At 36.8% G+C, this 14,840-nt stretch overlaps 1 protein-coding gene across 1 annotated transcript in view; it reads right to left on the reverse strand.

The window, feature by feature from the left end:
* IBTK (inhibitor of Bruton tyrosine kinase) overlaps positions 1-4,526 on the reverse strand; it is a 46,036-nt gene extending 41,510 nt beyond the window's left edge. The window contains exon 1 of the mRNA XM_039334449.1: positions 4,364-4,526. The gene's annotated coding sequence lies outside the window, so the exon portion shown is untranslated. The remainder of the gene's footprint in view (positions 1-4,363) is intronic.
* Between the last annotated feature and the right edge of the window lie 10,314 nt (positions 4,527-14,840).

A 14,840-nucleotide genomic window follows, 5' to 3' on the forward strand; every position in this document is an offset into this window, starting at 1 on the left:
ATGACCATGGAGATGCTGTGACACTGCAAGTATAAGGACCCATTATAAATCTCTCTCATGCAGCACATCATACCTCTGAAATGAATAAGTGATAGTTCCACAACTTGTATTTGCAGATAAACCCATCTACAGATAAGCCAAACTCCATTTTGGGGATGTATTTCAGTATTTAAACTTAACCATGAATACAGTATATTCAGTGTCTTTATGTTGATTTAAAAATAAATAAAATAATATGTTCAAACATCAGCTTTTTAACATATCATGAGGTAAATTTTATAAGCAAGAATCTCTTTTAAGGGGATAGGGCAGTGGTGGCGAACCTATGGCACGGGTGCTAGAGGTGACACTGGGAGCCCTCTCTGTGGGCACACGTGCCGTTGCCCCAGCCTCGCCTCCCCCCATGACCCTCTCCTCTCCAGCAGCCCCCTGAAGGAGTGTCGCGTGGGCCTGAGCATGGCCCACGCGGAGCAGCGCAGCCAAGGACATGGCAGCCAGGCAGCGTAGACAAGACTCTGCCCTCACACCCCATTGTGTACAGCTGATGCTGCAGGGCGCAGGCAGAAGGCTGGGCTGCCTGGGCAATCTGTGGCGGGCCCTGGAGGAGGTGAGTGGCCCTGTGGGCAGGCAGGGCAAGGGATGGAGGGGCGGGGCAGGGCAGGGCAGGGGGTGGAGCGAGGGCGGGGCCAGTTTTTGGGCACTCAATCTCTAAAAGGTTCGTCATCACTGGGATAGGGCCACAGGAATGGCAATATACTTAATTCTATCCATGCTGTAAGTACAACAATGTATTTATTCTAAAAAACATTACAGTACACTGTGACCCCCAAAGCATAATGTATTCTAACCTCATAGATTTCAGATATATGCCATTCAAAATATCAGCAACTATACTATACAATATAATATAAACAAATATCCAACTTCTCCTCTCTGGACATCAGATGCTTGCAAACAATAGAGAACAGAGAATGTCACAGAACAAAGAAACCTGCAACAAATCTCATGACTGATTTTTTAAAATGATTCAAGGAAAAAATCCCAAAGTAGCTTGCAACAATGCAAGTGCCTCTGTGTGTACCAGAAGCCTCTCAGAACACTGAATTAATTATTCAATAAACTAATTAGTGGTGCAATGGCTTATGTACTTTAAAACCTTATACAATTCTAGTCTATAATATCCTTGCAGCAGGTATTCCATAGCAACTCTTTTCTTCAAGACAGCTTATCCTCAGGATTTGAGGGAACAGGCTTGCCCAACTCAGATTAGAACTAGATGCCAACGCCACAAGTTACAACTTTCCAAATATGAACTTCACAACTCCTTTTAGAAAAGTGACATCAATCTCCGATTTCATAGCAGTGCAGAATGATTAAGTCATATATTTTATGAGGGGGGGGAACCAAATCACAATCAAGATTCTCTAAAGCTATGTGGTTAACTGTTAGCAGATGGGCAGATTTAAAAAATGTAGAAAAAAATGAAGCAATACATTTTTTATTTTAAAACTAATCAAAGCTTAGCTGCACATTGTATAGCTGAAGCAAGTAAACAGTTTTAGACATACTTACTTTAGATAAGAATGCAATTTGAAGCCTTCACAGCACAGTATTACTGGTCTCTAATTTCTCATTTTATTTTGCTACAGAACATTTAGATTCATTCACTTTTAAATCATTAAGATTTTATTGTAAATTCATTCTATTGGGAAATTTAACTGTTCTTTCCATTTTAAATAAGAAATATATATAGGGGTTTATTTTAAGGTTTAGCTAAGGAGACAAAGTAACTAATGAGAAAATATATTTAGGACTCCAAATAAATAAATGTTATACTAGTTTGCTCTGCTCTGAAACAACTAGTATTGTAAAAACATTAACTCAATTATGAAACTCAGTTAAGAGCATTTTGTAAGGGATAGTTATGACTCAGGAAAAAAAAACAAGGAGGAGCAAAGGACAAAATTCACAGTTAAGCAATCAAAATGTCACAAAACAATGAACAAACGTTGATATTTTCCTGAACTTTTATGAAAGGAGAGAAAATAAGAAAAAGCTCGCAAATTTCATCATCTGAGCATTTAATCACAGTAAAGTCAGCGCTAGAAGAGAAAAATAAGAAACTACTGTGTGAAACTTTTCTCTTCACAAATGCAGACAGGTAACCATGCTATTTACATGCCACTCTCATCAGTTCATCTCCATCTTTTTATTCAAAAAATGATACAGTGGTACAAAAGCTAAGTGTAGTGATGCTAGTGCTGGACTGGCATCAAAAAACCCAGGGCCAAGTGCATGTTCAACCACAAAAGTTTATGGATGACATTGGACCAGTCTCTCATTCTCAGTCCAATCTGTCTCACAGTGTTCTTGAATTAGCGCTAGGCTCACCACGGGTTTTTGAAAAATGAGATAAATGAATGTCTTTAATAAATAAAAAGACTATGGAACTCATTGGAAGTTTTTTTGGGTGGAATGACAGATCTCTTCAAGAGATTTTTTCCTCTAAAAATATATTGCATTTCTATTAATCCTCTTCCCATATATAAGTAATATTGCTTTAGTTATATGAGGTCTCAGACAACAACAGCCATTCAAGCTAGGCCAGATCAAGAAACAGATACTATAGGAATAGTAATTTACTGTTGTAGGGGATAACAAAATCTTGAAATCCAGTCCAAGCTTATCTCTGTCCCAGGTTATATTAAAGAAAATCAGTGTAGAGGTATTTTGAATTTCTTTCTCAAGCATCTTTCAATTTTTGGACTGGTTAGTTCTATGTAGCATTCTTGGACTCCTCCAAGAATCTCCTTAATAGCTTGATCCTTCTTTCCCCATTTAATAGCTCCTTCATAGTTTCCAAGGCCAATTCTACATCTCTTTACCTTCGTTTTGCTACTAACAGATGCCTGATGCTATTTCATAAATTTTACCAGGGTGTGAATACTAAGCATTAAGTACAGTTTGTTAACAATATTAATATTGGAGGAAAAAAATAAAAAGAGGCACTTCAGTCACTCAATCCATAACAAACATTTTTGTGGCTTGCAGCTGGAATTCATTTTAAAATTTTTGCCGAGAGCCAGCAAATTATAGCAAATTCATATATACTTCTCTACCAAAAGTTGGCATATTTGGCACAATACTGAAGGGGCTGTAACAAAGATAACCAAAGAAAAACCTAAAATATCTACCATGTTTGGAACATAATTCACTTAGCTTCCCAACCATAACACAGAATTTTATTCAGAAATAGTACACCACAACAAACAAAATGGTGAAGATGTCACAGAGAATCAAGAAACTATCAAGACCAGCATAAAAGAGACACAACACTAAACAACGAAGATGAGATGAGCTGTATCTGAATTAGATATGGATGGATGGATGGGCAGATATAGATACATACACACATATATACATACATTCTCTGGTATTTCTTGCTTCTCAGTATTTTACCATTTCTTGATTTCTAAAAGCATCCTGAGGATTAAGGGACATGAAAGCTAATACACCTGGGGATCACAAAGCTGAGGAAGGCTGATAAAGTGACCATTCTAAAGCTGAAATATCTCCCAGATGAGATCTTTCTCACAATGTAGGGTTTTCTCTATTCTATCAAGATAAACAAGTTGCTAATGCGTGGCAATCATCCTATGGTCAGGGTAAAAAGAGTCAGGAGTTCCTGACCTCAGCAACAGAAACATTCGAGAGTCAGGTAGTATTTAACATTGTCAGTAAGACAAACAATCATGCAAAAAGCTGCCCAGTATGCAACCCACAAAACAGTGCAATTTTACTTCAGGATCCGAATCAGGAGGAAGAGTACTACAGTACTACTCTTGGGCAACTGTAGAATACAAAAAAAAAAAAAAAAAGGAAAAACGGAGGGCACTTTTTTTTTTGCTACAAATCTTTAAATCAAATACATTACAGCAACCCTGTAATACCATTTTTTTTCATCCAGCCTAATCATCAGAAAGAAGAGGCAAGGGTTAACTCCCTTTCCTTTTATATCCCTAATCTTTCTCCAGACATTTTCACCGTTACACCGACGGCCGACTTCCCCTTTCCCTGCTATTTCTTCTACATCTCTTGGGATCAGCAACACACACACACAAACACACACAAGCTTTAATATCTCCGTGACGCGTAGAAATTTAATCCGGGCACCTCTTTCTTCTTGCCCATAATTGGAAACTCTGCACCTGTCGGATTTCTGCTTACAGTCGGTGTAAAAAAGCAGAAGCCCAGAAGGGGATGAAGGTCCGCTCGCCCGCCCCCTCTAGCCACACGGCTTCCCCTCCATTCCCCCCCCCCGCCCCAGCTGAGTTTTTTTTTTCCCTTTTCGGGACTGCCTCACCAGTCGCTAGTTGAAGGAGTTAGGACGGTCATAGGAGGACGCGCGCTGGAAGGCCGGGAAACTCATCCTCAATGGATCCGAAGGGCGCCGGGGCGAGTCAGGACGAGGCCGCGGAAAGAGAAGGCAGAGACGCTCCGAGAAGCCGCCACGGCTGCAACCCTCCAAATGCCACCGAGGGTGGCGAGATAGAGGCGGCGGAGACACGGGAGCAAAGGAGCGCAGGATTGGGCGGCGTGCTGAGTATTCCGAGTGCTTATTGGCTGGTGGGAGGCTAGCCTCCGGCTTCTGCCCAGAGCTGAAAGGGGCTGACGCGTAGAAGTGCGCTTCGGGCAGGAGACTAAGGATAAGGGCGGCAACTGAGGAGGAGCTAACAAAAGCGACTCACGCTTCCCTTGTTCTGCCTCAGTTGCAGCCGGGGTTGGTGTGATTTGAAGGTCCAGAACTCCCTTGTGTTTCCTCACTGAAATATGTTCCCTACCACCACAGCTTTTTTTTGACATATAACCCACCGGAACAGCGTTCCGGCAACCTTTCTTCCACCGATTTTCCAGAGTTGTATTCTTCTATTGCTGCCATTCCTATCACTTGCTTTTAAAAATACCCCGCCGGCGCTAAAGCGCGAGGAGGGTCTCCTCCGCCTTTCTGCCTCCTCTAGGAGGAGCCATGAGGCGCCGAAGCGCCACAGCCAGAGCGTGGCTTAATTGGCTGGGTCAGACCATGTGATGTGGAAGCTGTTGGTGGCGGTGGGAGAGAGAGCAGCATGGAGGACATCCTTCAGGAAAAGGTGAGTGAGCGTTTTGTTTTGCCTTACAGAAAGTGAGGTGTGAGGTTAAAAAGAGGGCGAAGCAAGAGGAAAGAAGGGTGGCTGGTGTGGAAGCTTGCCCGACAGCGAAACTTTGTTGTTTCGGTTCCTTGGGTAGTTCAAAGGCTGGGATGTCTACGAAAATCTCTTTTTAGTCTTTTATACTTTATATTCAAACTGCAGAGGGGAAGAATAAGAATAAAGCCAATGTCTTGTGATTTGAAGGTATTAATAATAATAATATATTTTCATTATGTATTGGTCAGATGTAAAGGTAGACCTACGTTAGCATGAGGTTTAATCAGATCTATTTATTAAATTGGGTTTAACTTAAAGGTAAATTAAAAGTGACCCGTTCACTGACAAAGTTTCAACTTTAATTTGTTTCAAGTCAATATCCATATTAAACTCCAAATGTAACTTTTTCCACCTTGTTTGACAACTTCTTAAAAATAATTCAATTTTTTACAAGCAACCAACTTTTGTTTTATTTGGGCCAATTTCATTCCACATAGAAAGCTGACATTTCCACTCATTAAACTAAATGGGTATGCCAGTGGTAAATGTCCCAAAAGAATAATAAAATGCTCTTGTAATTTAAAGCCACACAGTGCATGGTAACATTAATAGTATTAACTTACCTTGAACAAAATCCTAGTCTTTTAGATACACTAAAAATTGAAGGGGTTTTTTTTTCCGACTACAAAGATAAACCTTGTAGGGTAGGCAAGGCAGGTTATATGGCATGTGTGGGTGTGTGTACAGTGATTGACTATTGTTTACTGAAAGATAAATTATTTTTAAAAATCATTGGTGAATTGAAAATCTTTTTTTAATTTTTAGGGTAAAACTGCAAAAAAAATTTGAACTGCATATAACGTAGCAAAGGAAAATCAATCATTCCATCATTTTGAAACGGAAATTGATTTGCAAGAACTGAACAGAGTTGAAATGGGTTGTATTCTTCATTCTACAAATGCGTATATTAACATTGTTAATCATATAAGTGAAGAAATGAGGAAAACTGGTTAAAGAAATTGTTCAATCCAATAATAAAATTTCAAGGATAATTGAAGAATCAACCACAATAAGCAAAAATAACTACCCTCATAGTATATGTTCGATGCTGTATCGAAGGTGTTGGAATGAATTCACTGATAAATTTGTTTTTGGACTTGGTAGAACTTGAAAAAGAAATGGCAGAAGGAGTATTTGATTCCTTACTCCAATGCCTTCACTCGTATGGGATGACAGAAGATTATTTAAAAAAATATTTGGTTTCTCTGGCATGCGACGGCGCTACTGTGATGATAGGGTGTAAAAGTAGAGTGAAAAAAATTCTGTCAGAACATTTTCCTTCTATTATAGTTTGGCATTGTGCTAATCACAGACTAGAATTATCAGCAGGTGGTGCTATTGAGGAAACTTCAGGAATAAATAGATTCAAATCATTTATTGATAAACTTTATGTCATATACCATGCTTCGGCAAAGGATAGTAGAGAGTTGCATTTATCTGCAGAATTACTGGCGGCTGAGCTGCTGAAAATTGGAAGAATCCAATTTTGCATACAGCTTTGGCTGTGTGGAATAATTTTGAATCTCTTGTGTATCATTTTGAAGAAGCAATGCATGATCCTACAAGAGATAAAAATGATAAATGCACTTATGATAGCTTGAAAAGAAAAATCACATCTGTAGAATTTTTATTGGACCTAGGATTGATGTGTGACGCTTTCCAAGAATTATCAGAATTAAGTTTGGACCTACAAGACCGCAACATAAACCTGTTCAAGGCAAATGAGAAAATAAAAATAATGGTACAAATTTTTGAAGAAAGAAGACAGAACTTTGGGCCCTATTATAAATGCGCTGTTGCTGCTATACGTGATCTTTGCTTTCGTGGAGTTTTACTTCATGAAAAAGATTCAAGAAAGGATCCTCCCATTGACCCAAGTACATTCTATACAAAATTGAAAGAGTCAATCGAAAAAAGATTGCTTGATAGCAAAGACGATGAGTTGGCATATTGGTCTCGCATACTTGATCAAAAACATTGGCCTGAAGATGTAAATACTCCACTGACATTTGGAGAAGTGGAAATTAGAAACTTGTCAATCAGACTGCAACTAAATGAAAGAGAAATGATTCTGGATTCCATGAATACATTCTCGACAAGACATATCCAAAAAAACTGTTGCATTTGATACGGACTCTGAATACCATTCCCATTTCTTCAAGTGAATGTGAACGCGGGTTTTCACAGATGAATCTAATTGCCACCCCAACAAGAGCTTAGTTGAAGACTAAGACAATTTCAGCACTTTTGTTCATTAAACTTGTCAGACCACCTCTGAGACTTTTCGATCCTTCAAAGTATGTTGATCTGTGGTTACTCAGAGGACAACATTCGGCCATAGATACTAACAGCAACGAAAGGAGTCGAGAAGATTTGCCGGATGAGAATTGGACAAAAATTTGGAATTTACTATGAACATTTGCCTTAAATACAATAAATTAAATTTATGTTAAGAACTGAATATATATGTACAAGACAGGGATGTCCTTTATCCCCATTGTTATTTGTTTTAACAATGGAGATTTTACTTATTAAAATTCGGGAGTCACCTAGAATAAAGGGAATAAAAATAAATAAGAATGATTATAGGTTGAGAGCTTTTGTTGGTGATTTGGTTGTGACATTATCTCAACCGACAGACTCGGTTAGGGATTTGGTAAAAATTTTAACTCAGTATGGGAAGGTTTCTGGTGTTAAGGTAAATAATAATAAGACTAAAATATTATCGAAAAATATGTCTATGAAGGAAAAGGATGTTTTGACTAAATTAACAGGTTTTGAAATAGTGAGAAAGGTTAAATATTTGGGAGTATATATCACAGTTTCCAATGTTAAATTGTATAAAAATAATTATGAGATACTATCGGCAAAAGTACAAAAGGACTTAAATGATTGGAAAAAATTACAATTATTTTTGTTGGAGAGAATTTCTGCAGTTAAAATGAATATACTTCCAAAATTTCTTGAAGAAAGATGCTAATTTGGAGGAATGGCAGAAAGGGATTAATAAGTTTATTTAGGCAGGGAAAAAGCCAAGAGTTAAATTCAAGATTATACAAGATATATGGGAAAGAGGAAGGCTTAAAGCGCCTAATTTAAAATTGTTTTATGATGCGGCGGCTTTAACTTTGATTAGTGATTGGCTCAACTTAAATAAAAATATTCTTTCTCTTGAGGGATGGGATTTATTATATGGATGGCACACTTATTTAATTTATGATAAAAAAGTTGATCAGGTTTTTAAAACCCATATTTTGAGAAGTGCCTTGTTGCGTATCTGGAAAAAATATTATAGGTTAAATTATAAAATTCCAATTTGGGGGATTCCTGGACACGTGATAGAGGGAGTATCTAGGGGAGTGAATTTGGATAAGATTTCTTATAAGGAATTACTTAGTTTGGTTGGGCAAGATTGGCAATTAAAGTCATTGAGTGAGTTGAAGCAAGAAAATATTGTACACTCTTGGTTTCATTATAATCAATTGTTAGTGAGGTGGAGTTTAGATCAAAAGGTTGGTATTACTCTAGAGGATGTTAATTTGGTAAAACATTAAAGATCAAAGTCGAATTCATAAAAAGAATTTATAATGTTTTAATAGAATTGAATTCTGAAACAATTAAAGATTGTATGATTAAATGGGCGCAAAATATTCAAGAACCGATTTTATTGGATACATGGGAGATAATTTGGGTTAGAAATGCAAAATTGACTCAGGCGCAAAATTTAAGAGAAAATTTTTATAAAATGTTTTATGGATGGCATTTGGATCCCCAAAAGTTGTCCCGCATATATCCGAATTTACAGCCCAAATGTTGGAGATGTGGAAATTTAGATGCAACTTATTTTCATATTTGGTGGACTTGTAGAGATATTAAAGCTTTTTGGATTAAGATTTGGTGGAATATTCAAAAGATTTTTAAGAAAAAGATAAAGTTTACTCCGCAATTATTTTTGTTGGGTATTATTGTAGATTTTGATGTTAAAGAAACTAATTTAATGTTGAACCTTATAACAGCTGCAAGACTATTGGGGCAATATTGGAAGAAAAATTTATTGCCTACTTTGGAAGAATGGATACTTAAAGTTTCTAATTTAGCAGAAATGGCGAAAATCTCCGCCTATTTGAAAGATCAATCACAAGAAAAATATATTATGGTTTGGAGAAGATGGATTGATTATATTCAGAAGAAATAGGAGATTGAAAAATATTATCTTGCTTTTGAGTAGATTTTAGATAATTATTAATAGTTATAATTATCTTATTATCTTTTATTTAATTTGTTAATATTTGTTTGGAGAAGGAGTTAAAGTGTGTTATGGTTTTGTTTGATAGTATAGTTGGTTTATGTTAGTTAGATTATGTTTGTTTATTTTATTTTTTATCCTGTAATCAGCTCTGGGAAGTGGGGGAGGGGGGAAGAGGTGGGGGGGTTATATTGTAATAAATTTATAAAACTTTTAAATAAAAAAAACTGAATATATATATATATATATATATATATATATATATATATATATATATATATTTGTTTTCTGAGGTTTTCGCGGGTATTTGTATATAGGTCTTTGGTTGTTCGGGTTTTCTCCCGCGTAAAATTGGAAGTGTCTTGGCAACGTTTCGACGAAGCTCAAAGCAAGAAGCTAAAAACACCAGCCTGAAGATGACGAATGTGACTTCGTCGAAACGTTGCCAAGACACTTCCAATTTTACGCGGGAGAAAACCCGAACAACCAAAGACCTATATATATATATATATATATATATATATATATATATATATATATATATATATATATATATGTATATATATATATATATATATATAATAAAAAGTTAACAAAATGTGAGTTCTGGCACCTTTTTTTTTTTCTTCAAAAAAAGCACTTCCTACAACACTATCCAGAGGGATCTTTGGTACTCTCTGAGCTTGTTTTCTTGCAGGTGTTTCATTACCCAAACTAAGTAATATCATCAGTGCTACTCTAGTGCTTGATTAGCACTGATGATGTTACCTAGTTAGGGTAATGAGACATCTGCAAGAAAACCAACCACTTCAGAGAGCACCAAGGACCCCTCATTTCACCCCTGAACTATAAATATTCTCCTTTATTGACATTGTCCAGAATTAGTCTATGATTGAGCGGGCTGCGTGCATTTACCCATTGATGAAGTCAGCAAGGCTTGCTCCGTAGTAAAGGTCTGCACAGAGGGGGCAGGACAGGAATGGGAAATACCTCCAAAAGGCAATTGCACGGAACTAAAGCTCTAGTGGTGTGCAAACACATTTCAGTAGAAATACCTACCGTTTATTTGAGGCCAGGGCTGGTCCTGAAGAAGCTACGTGGGATCAGATGAGAAACCACTGGGAATCCCAGAAAAGCAGGCTAGCCTGGGAAGTTAAGACTTCCCAATATGAGGGAGATATAAAATTCATCTATAAACGCAACGAGTTATGGGCTTAGATTTCAGTTGCCCAAATGGAACCAGGAGGTGGGGACGCTATTTGTCTAGAGTGGACAGTGAAAAAATATGAAATACTCTATGTAATTTAGCTATTAAAACAAAATTATATGAGCATTTTTCAAAACAGCTAAGTGATTATTATCAAGAGCAGGGGTGTCAAACTGCCAGCCCACGGGCCGGATGGGTCATGAGGAAACTGCCCACCCCATTACTGGCAATGGGGAAAAAGCTCCAATACGTTGCACAACGTCACAAGTTTGACATGTCTGGTCAAGAATGTGTGTGCTATTTTAAAAAAAACTGTCCAACATTAAGCAATCACCTCATAAACCAAACCTGAAAAATTCAAATGTCATAATCAAAAGTATAGCACAGATGTTTCCTCCCAATCAGAAAATTCAGGGTAATAATTGCAAACCTAACAGTTTGGCCTGCAAAAAAGAACTGGCAGCATAATAATTATAATGATAAGAATAGACTTCAGCATCCTAAGATAAATAACACGTAGGATTGTTTTTGTTGTGAAGAGTTTTGAGTCTCCTTGTGAAGAAAAGAATTTTTGCCCTATGATTTAGTAAGAAATTTAAAATGTATTGCTATTCCACTAAAATGCTTGCAGAAATGGAGACTAATCTTAATAGCTAAGCTGTTTGCTTTTTTATTGATGACATCGTTTGAGATATGACTTAAGGAAAATATGCCTTGTGGTTACATTTTACAACACTCAGCTGCACCCTCTTTTAATAATGTGCTAACTTTGAATGCTGCAGGTGTCAATATCAACAGTATTAGAAATCAATTTGAAACATTAATATCCATAATTATCTACATCAAGGCAATATAAAACTATCAGATTGGATAGTTGTATAAATAACATCACAGAACACAATGCAGACCAATTTGTTAACCAATTCATTGATGGAGCAGAGAGGGTTATCTTTACATAATATACAAGCCAAAATTGGACAGTCCCATTTAATTTTTTGCTCCATGCCCATGCGGTTACTTTATGGATCAGCATATCATGTGACCCAAAAGGTTGGGCTGAATTAAACTACAGATAAAATTTCTCATGCCTAAGCATGAATACAGCCTGGGTTTCAGGGCCAATAAATATATACTGTCATTTTAGTGTTCCTTTGATATCAAGCAGCTGAAAGTATAAAATGATTCAACCACAGGTAGCCCTCGACTTAACAGCAGTTTGTTTAGTGACCAAAGTTATAACAGCATTGAAAAAAGGGATTAATCATTCTCCTGGTTGTTCTGTTACTAACTTAACAACTGCAGTGATTCACTTGACAACTATGGCAAGAAAGGTCATAAAATGGGGCAAAGTTCATTTAACTATTGTCTTGCTTAGCAACAGAAATTTTGGGCTCAGTTGGGATTGTAAATCGAGAACTACCTGCATAGTTCTTTCAGCACTAAGCTCTGTTAGCTTTTTCATGGTTTCCTTGCATGAATGCAACGAATGTGGCAAAAGGGACTGTGGACTTTGCTGAATTGGGACTGGAAATGGCAAAATATTAGAAATATAATCCTGCCTCAAAGGATATTACAGCAGGAGGGACAACATAACTGAAGAAGAAGATGCTAAATGCTGTACACATTCCAGAATTCGCAGTCATGGTGCACAATTTGTGTATTACAGTCCCAGCACTGCTGGAAGGCTTGCTGCCCTAAGGGGGAACATATTCACAGATATCTTTGTTTTCGTAACTGATATATGGCTGACTTCATACATGCAAATTTCAGTTTTAGCCAGGACTCTTCAGAAAAAGTATAGGCAGCTAGAATTTTGGGACCAAAGCGAACAAGAAAGCAAACAAAAATTGCTTTGTGAGGCCCTTTAGCAGAGGGAGGAACAAGACAACTCAAATCTTGCCCAAAAAAATCAACATCAATCGAGCAGCATTGGTGATTTATCAGATGAGTGCTATGTTTCCATACTAGAAAAATAAACTAGTTACTCCTATTGCAAATGCTAAGCTTGTCTTCTTACTGGAGGACAAAGTAAAAGAATTGAAGGCCAGCCCATCTTTTTAAGAACATCAAAGAAGATGCCGCATACAATATCACACAGAGAGCTGTCCACAAAGGCCAATAGAATGAAGCCTGCAGATAAAGACAGGGCTTAGCAATAGAACTTAGACTTAAAAAAGTCTGACATAAAAGCCTCATAGTGCTTTTCAAAAGTGAGCCAATTGCCAAGGACCCAAATTGTGATCACATGACTGCGGGGATGGTCCCACAGTCGTACCTGGAGGGTGGCTGGTAAGTCACTTTTTTCATAGCATCATAACTTTGAACTGTTGTTAAATGAACGGTCACTAGTCAAGGGCTACCTGAACTGGAATATTGCTTCCACAGTTAGCATTCAATAATGTTACCTTGTGTTCTGTGGAGTTAAATGGGATTTTAACTAGTATGATTGATTTTGGTAAATGAGTTTAAATTCTTGTGATATTAAGAACTGTTATTAACCCGTTTGTCAGATTAATAGTAGTACTGTAATAGTAATAATCTCAGCAAGTGCTTGAGCTTCTGTGTATTGTTTTAGCCACAAGATGTCACCATTGAGATACCTTGTTTTCCAATTTCCAGTATTGGGGGCGAAACTATTCAACGCTATTATCACGTATGAAATTTTTGCTGAATTGTTGAAAATATCTACTAAGATGTAACTCTCTTTCTTTGGTAGATCCAGAGCTACAGCAATCTCTAAATAATGCCACAAACAAATTTCAAGACAAGAATATTCTGAACCTGGAATCATAATGCTTTTACCAATTCACATCATCCTAGCATGTATAAAATGAAAAATATAGGCCATCAGACAATAGACTCTTATCATTATTGTTATTGTTAGTGACATGCTTGTGTTTTTGTTTTGTTTTGTTTTGTTTTGCAAAATAGCCAAAAATTATGGAATATGTTTGCTTAAAACATTTTGGGAAGAATATTTAGGTACCTATTTATTATAAACTGTGCCAGTAACATTTTGCCACACCTGTACAATCAAATCTATAAACCTTATCATATCTACTAATATGACTGAAAGCGGTGGACAAATTTCATTTATCAGTGGTAAAATACTGCAGATTGAGGACAAGATAAATGCAAAATCTACATTCTCTTGAGAAAAGTTCCTCTACATCTCATATAACAAAGCTTCATATTCATTATTGAAAAATATTAGGCTGAAGGGGTTCAGCAGGCTACCAGTATTGAGGTTCAATTCTACCTATTTATATTTAAGTTCTGGGTTTAACAAGGTAAGATAGTGAAGCTATTTGAGCCTTTTGACCATGGTGCATGTTCTCATTTCTTTCATCTTTCCCAAGATGATGTTCTCTTATGTGGGATGAATAATAACCATCATTTCAAGCCAATATCCCATGCTGACAAAGGATGAGGGCACTGTAGGCAGTAGGCTGGAGAAAGCTAGTCTAACTACAGTACTCCTTTCTGATCAATTGACCAGTATTCTTTTTTTTAGTTTGAATTACCTCTTTGTAGCACTTTCACTTTTATTCAACTAGGTCAATTTCCAGCTGTCTGCTGGGGAATCAGATTGGCTAGAAAAGGGATAAAATTCTGTGTCAAAGGAGAAAGATAATGGTATGATGTTTCTTTCTTTCTAGGGAAAAGTGATATTAAAACTTTAAAAAAAAAAAGAATTCAGCCAGAAGAGTAATTTGTACAAATGTAGTCCAATCAAACAATAAAGATTGGTATGATAAGATCCTAACAGTCTTCTGATTATATCTGATTTTGATTTGATCTTGGTCACTAATAAATTGATCAATGTAGTCTACCATTCCAAATGAAACCTTTATGTCACTTGAAATATAGGATATGGAACTGAAGCTCTTAGTAAATTCTAGTTTGCACTGACATTGGTTTTGCTGAAGAATGGCCAGTTTATGATTAGAGTGTCCTAGAAATGGGCTGATCACAATATTCTACATTTTCTTTTTTTATTAGGAAACCAACATTGCATCTATCAGCTTTTGTTGTTGTTGTTGTCAACCTGCACTAAGATTTTTACTCCAAGGCAAACTGAGATATTCCTTTTCCTTATAAAAGCTACATGGTAAATAGATGAGCTGTTAATGCTGCATCACAT

This window comes from Crotalus tigris, unplaced genomic scaffold (genome assembly GCF_016545835.1).
Source record: "Crotalus tigris isolate CLP2741 ecotype Arizona unplaced genomic scaffold, ASM1654583v1 scf7180000017631.5181431, whole genome shotgun sequence".
NCBI lineage: Eukaryota > Metazoa > Chordata > Lepidosauria > Squamata > Viperidae > Crotalus > Crotalus tigris.